We start from the raw sequence: 11,414 nt of genomic DNA on the forward strand, positions 1-11,414 counted from the left end.
GGTCCTATATACTCTGTATACTCACTGCTCTGCAAAAGTCTTAGGCAGGGGCAATGCTGTCAATCAAGATTTGCTTTCAGAAACTGAAGAGTTAATAGTTTAGATTTTTTATCAATTCGCAAAATAGAAAGTAAATGAAGAGAAATCCAATCAATTTGTGACCCCCCCGCCCATGTCCTATAATCATATTGGGGTGACCCCCCTCCGCCCATGTCCTATAATCAGTATTGGTGTGACCCCCCTCCGCCCATGTCCTATAATCAGTATTGGGGTGACCCCCCTCCGCCCATGTCCTATAATCAGTATTGGGGTGACTCCCCTCCGCCCATGTCCTATAATCAGTATTGGGGTGACCCCCTCCCCCCATGTCCTGTGATCAGTATTGGGGTGATCCCCCCTCCCCCCATGTCCTATAATCAGTATTGGGGTGACCCCCCTCCCCCCATGTCCTGTGATCAGTATTGGGGTGATCCCCCCTCCCCCATGTTCTGTGATCAGTATTGGGGTGATCCCCCCTCCCCCATGTCTTGTGATCAGTATTGGGGTGGATCCCCCCTCCCCCATATCCTGTGATCAGTATTGGGGTTATCCCCCCTCCCCCCATGTCCTGTGATCAGTATTTGGGTGATTACCCCTCCCCCCATGTTCTGTGATTAGTATGGGTGTGACCACCCCTCCACCCATGTCCTATATTCAGTATTGGGGTGACTCCCCTCCCCCCATGTCCTGTGATCAGTATTGGGGTTATCCCCCCTCCACCCATGTCCTATAATCAGTATTGTGGTGACTCCCCCTCCCCCCATGTCCTGTGATCAGTATCGGGGTGATCCCCTCTCCCCCCATGTCTTGTGATCAGTATTGGGGTGACCCCCCTCCACCCATGTCCTATAATCAGTATTGTGGTGACTCCCCCTCCCTCTATGTCCTGTGATCAGTATTGGGGTGATCCCCCCTCCCCCCATGTCTTGTGATCAGTATTGGGGTGATCCCCTCTCCCCCCATGTCTTGTGATCAGTATCGGGGTGACCCCCCCTCCCCCATGTCCTGTGATCAGTATTGGGGTGATCCCCCCTCCCCCCATGTCTTATCAGTATTGGGGTGGCCCCCCCTCCCTCTATGTCCTGTGATCAGTATTGGGGTGACCCCCCCTCCACCCATGTCCTGTGATCAGTATCGGGGTGACCCCCCCTCCCTCTATGTCCTGTGATCAGTATTGGGGTGATCCCCCCTCCCCCCATGTCTTGTGATCAGTATTGGGGTGATCCCCTCTCCCCCCATGTCTTGTGATCAGTATTGGGGTGACCCCCCTCCGCCCATGTCCTGTGATCAGTATTGGGGTGACCCCCCTCCCTCTATGTCCTGTGATCAGTATTGGGGTGATCCCCCTCCCCCCATGTCTTGTGATCAGTATTGGGGTGATCCCCTCTCCCCCATGTCTTGTGATCAGTATTGGGATGACCCGCCTCCCTCTACGTCCTGTGATCAGTATTGGGGTGACCCCCCTCCGCCCATGTCCTGTGATCAGTATTGGGGTGACCCCCCTCCCCCATGTCTTGTGATCAGTATTGGGGTGATCCCCCCTCCCCCATATCCTGTGATCAGTATTGGGGTTATGGGTGATCCCCCCTCCCCCATATCCTGTGATCAGTATTGGGGTTATCCCCCCTCCCCCCATGTCCTGTGATCAGTATTTGGGTGATTACCCCTCCCCCCATGTTCTGTGATTAGTATGGGTGTGACCACCCCTCCACCCATGTCCTATATTCAGTATTGGGGTGACTCCCCTCCCCCCATGTCCTGTGATCAGTATTGGGGTTATCCCCCCTCCACCCATGTCCTATAATCAGTATTGTGGTGACTCCCCCTCCCCCCATGTCCTGTGATCAGTATCGGGGTGATCCCCTCTCCCCCCATGTCTTGTGATCAGTATTGGGGTGACCCCCCTCCACCCATGTCCTATAATCAGTATTGTGGTGACTCCCCCTCCCTCTATGTCCTGTGATCAGTATTGGGGTGATCCCCCCTCCCCCCATGTCTTGTGATCAGTATTGGGGTGATCCCCTCTCCCCCCATGTCTTGTGATCAGTATCGGGGTGACCCCCCCTCCCCCATGTCCTGTGATCAGTATTGGGGTGATCCCCCCTCCCCCCATGTCTTATCAGTATTGGGGTGGCCCCCCCTCCCTCTATGTCCTGTGATCAGTATCGGGGTGACCCCCCCTCCCTCTATGTCCTGTGATCAGTATTGGGGTGATCCCCCCTCCCCCCATGTCTTGTGATCAGTATTGGGGTGATCCCCTCTCCCCCCATGTCTTGTGATCAGTATTGGGGTGACCCCCCTCCGCCCATGTCCTGTGATCAGTATTGGGGTGACCCCCCTCCCTCTATGTCCTGTGATCAGTATTGGGGTGATCCCCCTTCCCCCATGTCTTGTGATCAGTATTGGGGTGATCCCCTCTCCCCCATGTCTTGTGATCAGTATTGGGATGACCCGCCTCCCTCTACGTCCTGTGATCAGTATTGGGGTGACCCCCCTCCGCCCATGTCCTGTGATCAGTATTGGGGTGACCCCCCTCCCTCTACGTCCTGTGATCAGTATTGGGGTGACCCCCCTCCCCCCATGTCCTGTGATCAGTATTGGGGTGACCCCCCTCCCCCATGTCCTGTGATCAGTATTTGGGTGATTCCCCCTCCCCCCATGTTCTGTGATTAGTATGGGTGTGACCCCCCCTCCGCCCATGTCCTATATTCAGTATTGGGGTGACTCCCCTCCCCCTATGTCCTGTGATCAGTATTGGGGTTATCCCCCCTCCCCCCATGTCCTGTGATCAGTATCGGGGTGATCCCCTCTCCCCCCATGTCTTGTGATCAGTATTGGGGTGAACCCCCTCCACCCATGTCCTATAATCAGTATTGGGGTGACTCCCCCTCCCTCTATGTCCTGTGATCAGTATTGGGGTGATCCCCCCTCCCCCCATGTCTTGTGATCAGTATTGGGGTAATCCCCTCTCCCCCCATGTCTTGTGATCAGTATTGGGGTGACCCCCCTCCGCCCATGTCCTGTGATCAGTATCGGGGTGACCCCCCTCCCCCATGTCCTGTGATCAGTATTGGGGTGATCCCCCCTCCCCCCATGTCTTATCAGTATTGGGGTGACCCCCCTCCCTCTATGTCCTGTGATCAGTATTGGGGTGATCCCCTCTCCCCCCATGTCTTGTGATCAGTATTGGGGTGACCACCCTCCGCCCATGTCCTGTGATCAGTATTGGGGTGACCCCCCTCCACCCATGTCCTGTGATCAGTATTGGGGTGACCCCCCCTCCGCCCATGTCCTGTGATCAGTATTAGGGTGACCCCCCTCCACCCATGTCCTGTGATCAGTATTGGGGTGACCCCCCTCCAGCCATGTCCTGTGATCAATATTGGGGTGACCCCCCCTCCACCCATGTTCTGTGATCAGTATCGGGGTGACCCCCCCTCCCTCTATGTCCTGTGATCAGTATTGGGGTGATCCCCCCTCCCCCCATGTCTTGTGATCAGTATTGGGGTGATCCCCTCCCCCCATGTCTTGTGATCAGTATTGGGGTGACCCCCCTCCGCCCATGTCCTGTGATCAGTATTGGGGTGACCCCCTCCCTCTATGTCCTGTGATCAGTATTGGGGTGATCCCCCCTCCCCCCATGTCTTGTGATCAGTATTGGGGTGATCCCCTCTCCCCCCATGTCCTGTGATCAGTATCGGGGTGACCCCCCCCTCCCTCTATGTCCTGTGATCAGTATCGGGGTGACCCCCCTCCCTCTATGTCCTGTGATCAGTATCGGGGTGACCCCCCCTCCCTCTATGTCCTGTGATCAGTATTGGGGTGATCCCCCCTCCCCCCATGTCTTGTGATCAGTATTGGGGTGATCCCCTCCCCCCATGTCTTGTGATCAGTATTGGGGTGACCCCCCTCCGCCCATGTCCTGTGATCAGTATTGGGGTGACCCCCTCCCTCTATGTCCTGTGATCAGTATTGGGGTGATCCCCCCTCCCCCCATGTCTTGTGATCAGTATTGGGGTGATCCCCTCTCCCCCCATGTCCTGTGATCAGTATCGGGGTGAACCCCCTCCCTCTATGTCCTGTGATCAGTATCGGGGTGACCCCCCTCCCTCTATGTCCTGTGATCAGTATCGGGGTGACCCCCCCTCCCTCTATGTCCTGTGATCAGTATTGGGGTGATCCCCCCTCCCCCCATGTCTTGTGATCAGTATTGGGGTGACCCCCCCTCCCTCTATGTCCTGTGATCAGTATCGGGGTGACCCCCCCTCCCTCTATGTCCTGTGATCAGTATTGGGGTGACCCACATGAAAGAAAAATATATTTGAAATGCTACAATTTTGGCCGTATTCAATATATTTCAAAATATGTTTCAATAAATATATATATATTGTATGTTGAAATGCGTTTTTATTGCAAAATATATGAAAAATATTTTTCAAAATACATTTCAAATATACTGGATGTCTTTAAAAATACAAATCTACATTTCTGGATGGATTTACAGATATATGTAAAATGTTATATTTATATTCTTCAGATTTTTGTAAACATATAAAAAAAAGTCATATATAATAAAGATCCCCCCTCCCCTCATATCCTGTGATCAGTATTGGGGTGACCCCCTCCCCTCATATCCTGTGATCAGTATTGGGGTGACCCCTCCCCCTGTGATCAGTATTGGGGTGACCCCCTCCCCTCATATCCTGTGATCAGTATTGGGGTGACCCCCTCCCCCTGTGATCAGTATTGGGGTGACCCCCTCCCCTCATATCCTGTGATCAGTATTGGGGTGACCCCCCTCCCCCTGTGATCAGTATTGGGGTGACCCCCTCCCCTCATATCCTGTGATCAGTATTGGGGTGACCCCCTCCCCCTGTGATCAGTATTGGGGTGACCCCCCTCCCCCTGTGATCAGTATTGGGGTGACCCCCTCCCCTCATATCCTGTGATCAGTATTGGGGTGACCCCCTCCCCTCATATCCTGTGATCAGTATTGGGGTGACCCCCCTCCCCCTGTGATCAGTATTGGGGTGACCCCCCTCCCCCTGTGATCAGTATTGGGGTGACCCCCTCCCCTCATATCCTGTGATCAGTATTGGGGTGACCCCCTCCCCTCATATCCTGTGATCAGTATTGGGGTGACCCCCTCCCCCTGTGATCAGTATTGGGGTGACCCCCCTCCCCCTGTGATCAATATTGGGGTGACCCCCTCCCCTCATATCCTGTGATCAGTATTGGGGTGACCCCCTCCCCTCATATCCTGTGATCAGTATTGGGGTGACCCCCTCCCCCTGTGATCAGTATTGGGGCAACCCCCTCCCCTCATATCCTGTGATCAGTATTGGGGTGACCCCCCTCCCCCTGTGATCAGTATTGGGGTGACCCCCTCCCCTCATATCCTGTGATCAGTATTGGGGTGACCCCCTCCCCCTGTGATCAGTATTGGGGTGACCCCCCTCCCCCTGTGATCAGTATTGGGGTGACCCCCTCCCCTCATATCCTGTGATCAGTATTGGGGTGACCCCCTCCCCTCATATCCTGTGATCAGTATTGGGGTGACCCCCCTCCCCCTGTGATCAGTATTGGGGTGACCCCCCTCCCCCTGTGATCAGTATTGGGGTGACCCCCTCCCCTCATATCCTGTGATCAGTATTGGGGTGACCCCCTCCCCTCATATCCTGTGATCAGTATTGGGGTGACCCCCTCCCCCTGTGATCAGTATTGGGTGACCCCCCTCCCCCTGTGATCAATATTGGGGTGACCCCCTCCCCTCATATCCTGTGATCAGTATTGGGGTGACCCCTCCCCTCATATCCTGTGATCAGTATTGGGGTGACCCCCTCCCCCTGTGATCAGTATTGGGGTGACCCCCCTCCCCCTGTGATCAGTATTGGGGTGACCCCCTCCCCCTGTGATCAGTATTGAGGTGACCCCCCTCCCCCTGTGATCAGTATTGGGGTGACCCCCCTCCCTCTGTGATCAGTATTGGGGTGACCCCCCCCTTGCCTTGCACCCCGTGAAGGACCTCAGCAGGTCGGTCGCTCTCTGTCCATCTCAGAGGACTGAGCTCAGATCTTCTGTGGATGTCAGTCGCCTCCAATCCTTCTGCCTCTTCATGTCACCCCAGACAGGCTCCAAGGTGGTGAGATCAGGGCTCTGTGGGGGCCAAACCATCACTTCCAGGGCCCCTTGTTCTTCTTTATAGTGAAGATAATTTTTAATGACATTGGCTGGATGTTGGGGGAGGGGGGGGGGGTTGTCCTGCTGGAAGATACATTGGGGCCAGTAACAGGCCTCTCTGATTGTATGGCATGGTGGAGAGGTATCTGTAGATTTCTCAGCATTGAGGACACCATTGATCCTGACCAAATCTCCAACTCAATGTGCAGAAAAGCAGCCCCAAACGTGGAAGGAACCTCCACCATGCTTCACAGTTGGCTGCAGACACTCATTATTGTACCGCTCTCCAGTCCTTCCCCCACAATTGCCTCCTGTTGCAGCCAAACATTTCACATTGTGACTCCTCAGTTCAGAGCCCCCGCTGCCATTTTTCTGCCCCCCAGTTCCTGTGTTTTCCTGCATAGGTGGGTCACTGAGCCTTGCTTCCACGTCCTGTACAGGAAAACAAAGGAATTGGGGGGGACAGAAAATGGCAGCAGGGCTCTGGACTGAGGAGTCACGATGTGAAATATCTGGCTGAGGCTTTAGCACAGTACTGTGTATATATATATATATGGAGAGAGCAGTTCATATTTTTTAGCTCCTAGTCTCCGTCAGATTTCTATTCCCATTTGTGTCCCCGTTGCAGAGATTTCATCCGATTTCCAGTTCCGGTGACAACAAACAAACAGGGGCAGAGAAAACAGCACAAACCTGCAACCCATCCCCCCTAATCTGATGTCCTTTCTACAATCTGTGACCCTGTAGGAGAGATTTCTGCACTTCCTGTCTCAGTGATCACACAGGAAGTGAGGGAAACTCTCCCCAACATGAAGAACACAGCTGGAGAGATTCCCTTCTCCCGAAGCTGCACTTTAGGAATTGTGTGTCGGGATGATCCATGTATGGGGGGGGTCACTGTTCTCATGACATCACTTGGGGGTCATTCCCACTCCCCTCCCCCCCATGCTCTGTACATTTATAATGGTGGGGAGAAGCAATAGGGGGATTCTGGCTGTCTCCATGTCTTTCCTCTGGAGTAATACTCCGATAATCATCATTAGAGATGAGCGAATTTTTCAAAAATTCGATTCGGCTGATTCGGCGAATTCCAGGAAGAAATTCGATTCGATGCGAATTTATTCGCTACGAAGTTAACTTATAAAAAGGGTTTCTAGGCTTCAGAGAGCCTTTAAATTAGTGCAGAACACTGTACCTTTAATTTAAATGCCCTTGGAGATGAGGAAGGAGAAGGATGAGAAGAAGGAGAAGGATGAGAAGAAGGAGAAGGATGAGAAGAAGGAGAAGGAGAAGGATGAGGAGAAGGAGAAGGATGAGAAGAAGGAGAAGGATGAGAAGAAGGAGAAGGATGAGAAGAAGGAGAAGGAGAAGGATGAGAAGAAGGAGAAGGATGAGAAGAAGGAGAAGGAGAAGGAGAAGGAGAAGGATGAGAAGAAATAGAAGGAGAAGGATGAGAAGAAGGAGAAGGATGAGAAGAAGGAGAAGGAGAAGGATGAGAAGAAGGAGAAGGATGAGAAGAAGGAGAAGGAGAAGGATGAGAAGAAGGAGAAGGATGAGAAGAAGGAGAAGGAGAAGGATGAGAAGAAGGAAAAGGATGAGAAGAAGGAGAAGGAGAAGGATGAGAAAAAGGAGAAGGATGAGAAGAAGGAGAAGGATGAGAAGAAGGAGAAGGAGAAGGATGAGGAGAAGGAGAAGGATGAGAAGAAGGAGAAGGATGAGAAGAAGGAGAAGGATGAGAAGAAGGAGAAGGAGAAGGATGAGAAGAAGGAGAAGGATGAGAAGAAGGAGAAGGAGAAGGAGAAGGATGAGAAGAAATAGAAGGAGAAGGATGAGAAGAAGGAGAAGGATGAGAAGAAGGAGAAGGAGAAGGATGAGAAGAAGGAGAAGGATGAGAAGAAGGAGAAGGAGAAGGATGAGAAGAAGGAAAAGGATGAGAAGAAGGAGAAGGAGAAGGATGAGAAAAAGGAGAAGGATGAGAAGAAGGAGAAGGATGAGAAGAAGGAGAAGGAGAAGGATGAGAAGAAGGAGAAGGATGAGAAGAAGGAGGAAGGATGAGAAGAAGGAGAAGGATGAGAAGAAGGATGAGAAGAAGGGGTAAGGAGAAGGATGAGGAAGGAAGGATGAGAAGAAGGAGAAGGATGAGCAGAAGGAGAAGGATGAGAAGAAGGAGAAGGATGAGAAGAAGGATGAGAAGAAGGAGAAGGAGAGAAGAAGGATGAGAAGAAGGAGAAGGATGAGAAGAAGGAGAAGGAGAAGGATGAGAAGAAGGAGAAGGATGAGAAGAAGGATGAGAAGAAGGATGAGAAGAAGGAGAAGGATGAGAAGAAGGACAGTTCTGTGACAGTTTCTGTCTATTTCTGACAGTTCTGGGACATTCACTCCATACAGCGGTTGAAACATTGTATCTATTTGTTTCCATAAATGACATTCTGCAGATACACTTAGCGGAGCTCTGCAGATACACTTTTTGCCCGCTTGGAATTATTCTTATTTTCATCCTACTTCTTCTTCTTCTTCTTCTTCTTCATCCTCATCCTCATCCTCTTCTTCTTCTTCTGAGGATGAGGATGAAGAAGAAGAAGAAGAAGTAGGATGAAAATAAGAATTCCAAACCGGCAAAAAGTGTATGTGCAGAGTTCATCTATTTCTGACAGTTCTCTGACAGCTCCTTCACATGTACAGCGGTTGAAACATCTGTATCCTAAATGGAAACTAATAGATACAGATGTTTCAACCGCTGTACATGTGTTCCTTCTGTCAGAGAACTGTCAGAAATAGCGAAGCTCACTGCAGGGACACTTTTGACGGCTGATCGGGAAAAATCCGATTCGCGCACCCGAAGTAGGCAAATATTCGGATTCGCCGCGAATCAAATTTTTCCAGAAATTCGTATCGAATTCCGGTTCGCCTGGTTCGATTCGCTCATCTCTAATCATCATCATCACCTCCTAAGGAGTAATACTCCCATTATCATCATCATCACCTCCTAAGGAGTAATACTCCCATTATCATCATCACCTCTTCCAGAGTAATACTCCCATTATCATCATCATCACCTCCTAAGGAGTAATACTCCCATTATCATCATCACCTCCTCCAGAGTAATACTCCCATTATCATCATCACCTCTTCCAGAGTAATACTCCCATTATCATCATCACCTCCTCCAGAGTAATACTCCCATTATCATCATCACCTCTTCCAGAGTAATACTCCCATTATCATCATCATCATCACCTCCTAAGGAGTAATACTCCCAATATCATCACCTCCTCCAGAGTAATACTCCCATTATCATCATCACCTCTTCCAGAGTAATACTCCCATTATCATCATCATCACCTCCTAAGGAGTAATACTCCCATTATCATCATCACCTCCTCCAGAGTAATACTCCCATTATCATCATCACATCCTCCGGAGTAATACTCCCATTATCATCATCACATCCTCCAGAGTAATACTCTCATTATCATCATCACCTCCTCCAGAGTAATACTCTCATTATCATCATCACCTCCTCCAGAGTAATACTCCCATTATCATCATCACCTCCTCCAGAGTAATACTCCCATTATCATCATCACATCCTCCGGAGTAATACTCTCATTATCATCATCACATCCTCCGGAGTAATACTCCCATTATCATCATCACATCCTCCAGAGTAATACTCCCATTATCATCATCACATCCTCCGGAGTAATACTCCCATTATCATCATCACCTCTTCCAGAGTAATACTCTCATTATCATCATCACCTCCTCCGGAGTAATACTCTCATTATCATCATCACATCCTCCGGAGTAATACTCTCATTATCATCATCACATCCTCCAGAGTAATACTCCCATTATCATCATCACCTCTTCCAGAGTAATACTCTCATTATCCTCATCATCACCTCCTTCAGAGTAATACTCCCATTATCATCATCATCACCTCCTAAGGAGTAATACTCCCATTATCATCATCACCTCCTCCAGAGTAATACTCCCATTATCATCATCACCTCCTCCGGAGTAATACTCCCATTATTATCATCATCACCTCCTCCGGAGTAATACTCCCATTATCCTCATCATCACCTCCTCCGGAGTAATACTCCCATTATCATCATCATCACCTCCTCCAGAGTAATACTCCCATTATCATCATCACATCCTGCAGAGTAATACTCCCATTATCATCATCACCTCCTCCGGAGTAATACTCCCATTATCCTCATCTTCACCTCCTCCGGAGTAATACTCCCATTATCCTCATCATCACCTCCTCCGGAGTAATACTCCCATTATCCTCATCATCACCTCCTCCGGAGTAATACTCCCATTATCCTCATCATCACCTCCTCCGGAGTAATACTGCCATTATCCTCATCATCACCTCCTCCAGAGTAATACTCCCATTATCATCATCACCTCCTCCAGAGTAATACTCTCATTATCATCATCACCTCCTCCAGAGTAATACTCTCATTATCATCATCACCTCCTCCAGAGTAATACTCCCATTATCATCATCACCTCCTCCGGAGTAATACTCTCATTATCATCATCACCTCCTCCAGAGTAATACTCCCATTATCATCATCACCTCCTAAGGAGTAATACTCTCATTATCATCATCACCTCCTCCAGAGTAATACTCCCATTATCATCATCACCTCCTCCAGAGTAATACTCCCATTATCGTCATCACCTCCTCCGGAGTAATACTCCCATTATCCTCATCATCACCTCCTCCAGAGTAATACTCTCATTATCATCATCACCTCCTAAGGAGTAATACTCCCATTATTCTCATCATCACCTCCTCCGGAGTAATACTCTCATTATCATCATCACCTCCTCCGGAGTAATACTCCCATTATCATCATCACATCCTCCAGAGTAATACTCCCATTATCATCATCACCTCCTGCAGAGTAATACTCCCATTATCATCATCACCTCCTCCAGAGTAATACTCCCATTATCATCATCACCTCCTCCAGAGTAATACTCTCATTATCATCATCACCTCCTCCAGAGTAATACTCCCATTATCATCATCACATCCTCCAGAGTAATACTCCCATTATCCTCATCATCACCTCCTCCAGAGTAATACTCTCATTATCATCATCACCTCCTAAGGAGTAATACTCCCATTATTCTCATCATCACCTCCTCCGGAGTAATACTCTCATTAT

Source organism: Staurois parvus, unplaced genomic scaffold (genome assembly GCF_062004578.1).
Source record: "Staurois parvus isolate SC_StPar_1 unplaced genomic scaffold, SC_StPar_1.0 ptg001889l, whole genome shotgun sequence".
In the NCBI taxonomy this organism is placed as follows: domain Eukaryota; kingdom Metazoa; phylum Chordata; class Amphibia; order Anura; family Ranidae; genus Staurois; species Staurois parvus.